Genomic DNA, 6,832 nt, shown 5'->3' on the forward strand with positions numbered 1-6,832 from the left:
TAATTTTCATAGGGATTAGACAAGAATGTGTTTTTATTTCATCTCTCCACACATTGTAAATTCTTAATGATATGACACCAGTTTTTGTCACAATTAGATTGGCTACACCATTACTGTAGTGAACAGAAAGAGAAGCATTTTTAAATTTATATTCAGTAACATAAACTAAGACATTTTTAATCCTCCATTGGCCCAGCTGTCCAATCCCTGTCATCAATTATTCTGATACGCTATCATAATTTCACTTATGTCACTAGTTAAACTAATATTACTGTAAATCTGAAACAGCTAAACCTTCGTTTGTCAATCAGGTTTGCATTTGGCAACTCATTTCTCTTAGCATCATATGCAAGTTATATTTCTTATCAATAGATCTGCTGGGGTTCTGTTTATAAAGGCCAATGCTGTGAGTTGGGTTATATTTGCTTTGACTTTCTACTAGTCAGAAATTATTATGGCCTTGCTTTGTCCATGAACTTTTGGAGTTTGATCACCCTTGAGTTTGCAGGAGAGTGAACATGGCCTCTATACTCCAGCTCATCTCAGGAGAGTTAAGGTAGACTTCTCTTTACGAACGTGTCCTTTTTATTCAGCTCCCAAATACCTTTCAGTCCTTGCTTGTGAGTTTAGGGGGCAATGTCTGAAATATGCAGTCCAACTATTTCTCCAGGTAATCAGAAATCTAATCTTGTATTTAGCAGACCCTTGGAAATCCCTTACTTTGACTGTATTCTATTATTTCTCCAAAAGATTGCTTTGCTTAAATAGTACCTTGGTGTTTAAAAAGAGAATACATATGACTGTTAATGTACTTACATTATCACTCAGAAGATGGATCTTTTTGCAAACTAAATTGAAAGGTACAGAGACCATTCAAAAGAGCCATCTGTCACTATTTGAAAGTTATAATTAGGGTCACCATTTTTAATGTCATTGTCAGGTGTTGGAAAAGGAAAGCTTTGGGACATCAACTAGAGGTTTTCCCCTTCCTCTATAATATCACATTACTTCCAAATTTGGAAATCTATTTGTCTGAAATGTTTTCTTTCAATTTTTACAATTATAGTCTTTTTATTGCCAGTACCACTGGGCACAATGTCTTCTTGAGTATGATATTTTTAAGAAATAGTTCTTCAACTTGTATGAATACTCTGCCACAGACCATTCTTCAACTTGAAATTTGAATTTAAACTTTGTGTATTAATTAAGCATGTACAAAACACATTAATTGATAAGTGCACTTTAGCTGAATACTAAGAGACTGTAGAGTTGATTTTAAAAATCCATTTGCCTCAAATAATTTTAGTAATCAGCAGTTAATCAAGAAATTAAAAAAATTAAACCTCATTTTATTTTTTCAAATCTGTCCAGACAGCCTTCATTCAACACGTATTTATTTGTGTGCCTACTCTGTAGTTGGCATTATGGCAACCTTTGTTCAGTTCTTTTCCTCTGTTATAATTATTTAATGTTTGGAAATTCAAATACTTTAACTTGTATGTGATATTAGTTAAAGCCAAGCATGTTGCTATATCATCAAACACAGTAATAACAGCCAAAGAAAGTCAGGACAGGGGATCAGCAAATGGTGTGGTGGTTAAGGCTCTGGACACTCCCATGTGGCTGACCACGATTCGAGTCCCGGACCTGGTGGCTTAATTTCTCACTCCCTCCCACCCCCACCCTGTGTCTCTCTCTGGTCAAGTTTAAAAAAATAAAGGAATGAATAAATAAAATAATGCTTTAAAAATAGAAAAGAAAGTCAGGATGCACCAAATATGTATTATTTATATGCAGAGATTTATAGTGATATACAGGAGTGCCTGGTCCTCCTTCCTGGCGCTGGAGGGGGTGTCTGGGCAGCGCTGTGGGGCTGAGGTGTGCTGAGGGCCACCAACCAGAACCAGGGTGCCAGAAGGGTGGTCTGTGAGGAAATTTCACCATTTGGTTGCCCCCTTTATGGGGCAGCAGGTGGTCAAGAGGGAAGGTAAGAAGCCACACCCTGCTGATCTCCAGTCTCTGTGGCTCCTGGACAACTGGGTCCATGGAAAGAAACTATTACTTAGGTTTGATCCAGATGAAGATATAGGGCTCCTCTTCATCACCCACTGCCAGAGTCCCAAGAAGAAGGACTGCAAAAAGAAGATGCTTCAAACCAAAAGTTGTCCAAGGGCCCAGCAGGCACAAAATTTCTGATGGGTCCACAGAGCTTGTTGTTCCAAAGGCAGATGCTGGTTTATATTCAGAGAGATGCCCCTGCAGAAGGTTGGTGGGTGCCTTGGTTTGTTTGGCAGCATTTGGGTGAATGAGTTAGCCAGAGTGAAGAAAGCCAACAAGAAAGGTGACAGGAAGGATTGTATTCCAAGATTGGTCTTATACTTCGTGGTGGAGGTTTCTAGGCATTTTATAATTGTCATATTTCTTGGAGCTCTTCCCCAGTGGTCAAACCCACCTCTGATATCTTGTCTGAAAAGTTCTATCCAAGCCATAGATGCTCTTGGTGAGGCTCAGCCAATCTGCTAAACACTGTTGAACCAGAGATACTTCTCAGGATTAACGAACATTATTAAGAAAGAAGCCTTGTACAGAACTGGGGTTCATCCCCTTTCTCATTGCACCTTCCTGAGTACCTCATGTCTGGAGGCCCCCATGGATCACGTGCTGGAGTTCAGTCCTGACTGGTAGCAGGGCAAACAGCAGCACAAGCAGGTCTACCAGAAGGAGCAGTGCCTTTTGGGCACCAGGTCATGAAGGAGGCATCTGGGCCCCAGGTGGGTTCCAAAGGCTCACCTAGTGGTACCCACAATGCGAGCCCCAGTTGCCACCCAAGGAGCCTGAGCAACTCCAGCTCTTCTAAGGAACTCGAGACCCTTCCTTACGGAACCTGGCCCTTTTGTAGCAGTGATGCCTAAGTGTCCAGAAAGGAGAGCGTGACAGGAATTGGGTTTGGGCACAGAGGACAGGCGGGTTAGAGAGATGTCAGTATTGTTGATATTCATCACACCAGAGCAATGTCTAAGGCAGTTTTCACAGGGTTAGATTTTCTTCTTTTTCTATTCTGGTAAGTTCTTCCTTTCTAATTCTACTATTGTGAACAATGAAACAAATCATGATGATGGATAAGAGGAAAACAGTAGAGCAGTGAATATAAACCCCAGTTGAAAATACCTGTTCTTCCAGTGTTGCTTTATAGGTCTTTTGCTTTGTTTTGTTTTTGTTTTTATTTTTGAAACTTTGGTTGATTTTTAAGGCCTTACCTTTTGAACAACAGGAAAACCAAATTTTCTTCTTCATTCTCCTGGATGGACTCAGGTAAGAGGATAGAGTAAGATGGGGAGTATTGTGAATCAGCCACCTATGATTCCCATGGGATGAAGCACTGGTGGTGACAAGAACTGGCTGCTTTCCTGGTGTGCCTACTGGCCTTCAGAGAAGATCTACACATTTACCCTTAAGTGAATATATATATTCGTGACTATGATAGGCTGAACAGTTCAGTCCATTGGGTTGTTGGCATTAGTTAGATGAAACTAGGACAGTGACATGAAAATAAACCTTTGTTATTTTTTAAAAATAAAGTAATACACACACACACACACACACACACACACACACACACATGTTTATATTTAAATTTTATGTTCCTCCCATCAGAGTTTGTATTCTTTCAAGAGGAACCTTTTTAAAGATAAGAATTAAATTGACCATGCACACACAACCCTTAATGTAATTATACTATTTGGTCTTTTAAAATAGAACATTTGATTTTTTTGACACTTAGCAAATAGTCCAATTTATTAAATATAATTGCTTCGTGATCATAGCAAGTTTAAAGTGATGAATGTCTCTTAGTAGCGTATTATTAATTTGCTATCTACGGGATTAAATAACCACATCAAATTCATATCTAATTGGTTGATGATATGCATTTTGTTTTTATGTCAGTAGACTGGTCAACTTTTGGATTGTCATTAGTTTTTTAAATCAGTAGGAATAGGATCACAATTTCATATTCATTAGTAAAGGACAAAAAAAAAAGCTATTTGGCATTAAAGCAGTGTTTTCTACTTTAGATAATGTCATTATCACTTGAGAACTCTACCTATCAATTTTGTCAGTCTAGAAATACAACCTATTATAGAATGAAGTATCATAACTGCTTATTATAGCAGAATGCAGCTTTACAACCTCTTAGACCAAAATGTGGGAGAAGTCCAGTTGACCCTTAAAACTGTTGGTTGTCTACATGGAAAAAGGTGTTAATGCACCTTGTGAAAGTTTTGAATGGTGAATATGTTTCTTGTTCTGTGTGATTGATTTCTGGAGAGTTCCTTTAATTAAATCTATATGAAGGTGTTCTGGAATTTGGTTGACTTTGCCAAAATGTGCCCCAAATATAAAGTATCCCACTTCTGCTAATTCTAGTGCTTAATAAGGAGAAGACAAAGCTAGACTAATTCTGTAGGAGAGGCAAGGACTTAAAAATGACTTTTAGGATCTCTTCCAATTCTGAGTGTGATTTTGTGAATAATGTTTATATTACAATTACGTTAGGAACAAGGAAACATCTTAAAACCACGTGGGTGATTCCACACTAGACCACCCAGGAAGGCCATTCTGTCTCTAATGGGGAAGGTCTTTAAAGCTGGCATAATTCACCACATGTGTAAAGTGCAGACGTTCCTGGAGCCAGAGCTCTCTGCCAGTGTTATGAATACATCTGTCTGTCTCTCTTTCTGTTTTTTTGGTTAAGAATACAAACGGAGTGTTATGTATTGGATTCTCTTTGTACTGTTGGCTCACTTTAGATGCCTTCTGCTTATATTGAGCCTGGCTTATTTGGGGTTAGCTTGTGAATTTAATGAGATCATTGTGATGGCCGTGATTGCAGAGTGGAAAATGTTGCTACTGTGTGCCAGTTTGTTTAAATCATGTTTTAAATACCCACCTGTGCTGCTAAAATCTCCATTTGAATTTTATTGGTTAACGTGTTTTTCTCCAGTATCAGTTCCTTTAGCTCATATACCTGAGGAAGTCAATCCGGCTGTGCATGCTGCTGCCCTTTCGGCTTCTGTTCCTGTTCTAATAAAGGCACTGTCTGCTTAATCGGTAGGCCTGTAGTCTTTATTGGAAAATCATGCTGAGAAAGCATGGTTTCTTTTTCTTGTTTATCTTTCTTTCCTTTTTAAAGAATTTTGTATTTAATTCTATTTATTATTATTCTTATTCAATTCGACCAGAGAGATAGAGAGAGAAAGAGAGAAAGAGAGAGGGAGAGTGAGAAAGCAAGTCACCAGGTCTGGAACTCAAACTGTGGTCAGCCATTTGGGAGTCCAGTGATGTAACCGTTAAACCATTAAACCATTAAACCAAATGGCCCACTTTCTCTTTTAAGGTTTTTGCCATAGGACACATGCACTCTCCAGAGAGAGAGAGAGACAGAGAGAGGGAAAATAAAACATCACCCACCAAGGGAGTGGTCATACCACAGTCCCTTCTCCTCCCTTCTTCTCTCGGGATTTTGGACGTGCATGCACATGTGCCCAGTGTGATTTTCAAGCCACCAGGTCCCAGACTCAAATTGCATAGGCCATGTGGGGGCCCAGCACCTTAAATACTATGGCACCTGCTGGCCCCAAGAAAGCATGGTTTCTAAAGGGTGAGAAGAACAGTAACACTTTAGAATGTATTACCTGGGGGAGTGGCCTGGCATGGTAGCTAAGGTGCTTAACTCCCACATGGCCTACCTCAGTTCTAGTCCTTGGACCTGACAGCTTGCTTTATCACTCTCCCTCTCTTTCTCTCACTGGTCAAATTAAATAATAATAATAATGAATTAAATAAAATAAAAAATTCATTAAAAAAAGAATATTACTTGGGAGATGTTGAAATTCTGCCATCAGTGTGCTGAAATGTATATAGTAAATGAGAGTGAGCTTTTGAAACAGTTCTGGTTTTGTCACTACATTTTTTCTGCTTCTTTATGTCATGATCTAGGTGATCTAGCGCTAAGACAATTCTGAAGATTTACCTCCTTTAGATAGACTCCTTCCTCTTTTCGCTTTTAATCCTGCTACCCTGTTAGTGATGTTATGATGTCACCAGGAGGAGGGAGTATAGGATTGTACTGAAGTGGCAGCTTTGAGGTTTGAAACAATGAGAAAAGGAGGAAAAGGAGAGGAGTGGAAATGAATTCTGAGAAGATAGCAGGTTGGTTTGGTGTCTGGAATCCACTTTCTTTTTTGCCACAACATGGGTAAGTTGGGCAGATGTGAGAGAGGAGGTACTTGCAAAGTAGAAGCAGTCCAATGTAAGATGATTAGAGTTGACAATTCAGCACATGATTTGGAGCATGGGCTCTAAAGGCATCTTGAAGTCTATCTGTGACTTGGGATAAATTAGTTAACTTCTCCAAACCTCAATTTCCCCACTTGTAAAATGGAATAAATAGTATTACTACTTATGGTTATTGTCTGGATTAAATGAACTACTACAGATATACAGATATATGGCTATTGCAGATCCTTAGGAAAAATGCCTATTTAATTATAATACTCCTACTTAGTAGTAATTATTATTAGGAGTGAGACTTTCAACTTGGATAGGCTAAAATACGAACTGTGAATCATTTTAGAAACAGTTGTTTTAGTGCTCATGTGTGCAGACCATATTGTTCAGGAAACTCTTCATGTTTCTCCAAGGTAACTATGCACTTCTCTGACTCTGTCTGTCCTTGAGTTTGAAATGTCTTTTCTCTGCAAACTTATGCTGAGTCATAACTGAAAGACTGGATAACATAAAAGTATTAAAGATTGTAATGGACACTAAAGTG

General features: G+C 38.7%; 1 protein-coding gene and 1 pseudogene across 1 annotated transcript in view; both read left to right on the forward strand.

Moving 5' to 3' along the window:
- UTRN (utrophin) overlaps positions 1-6,832 on the forward strand; it is a 645,934-nt gene that overhangs the window by 385,746 nt on the left and 253,356 nt on the right. The gene's annotated exons all lie outside the window — the stretch shown is intronic.
- Positions 519-2,857, forward strand: LOC102471636 (endonuclease 8-like 2 pseudogene; annotated as a pseudogene).

This window comes from Tupaia chinensis, unplaced genomic scaffold (genome assembly GCF_000334495.1).
Source record: "Tupaia chinensis unplaced genomic scaffold, TupChi_1.0 Scaffold139457_1, whole genome shotgun sequence".
NCBI lineage: Eukaryota > Metazoa > Chordata > Mammalia > Scandentia > Tupaiidae > Tupaia > Tupaia belangeri.